The following is a 264-nucleotide window of genomic DNA, read 5'->3' on the forward strand; positions in this document are numbered from 1 at the left end:
GCAATTAATCGCAATTAATTTTTTACAGATTTGCGATTAATTCATACATTTTTAAAAATCGATTCCTGGCCCTAATGTAAATATATATAAAGCATTATATAATATATGATTACTTGATATATACATATCTTCTTTCACATTACACAACTTAACTACTATACTAGAAAAAATTAAAAACCAAAAAGGACAAGAGCCTGCATTCAAATATGAATGCAATAAGGGAAAATGAGAAAAACAAAATTCTTTAGTATACAATTATAAATG

This window comes from Oryzias melastigma, linkage group LG9, assembly GCF_002922805.2.
Source record: "Oryzias melastigma strain HK-1 linkage group LG9, ASM292280v2, whole genome shotgun sequence".
NCBI classification, from domain to species: Eukaryota; Metazoa; Chordata; class Actinopteri; order Beloniformes; family Adrianichthyidae; genus Oryzias; species Oryzias melastigma.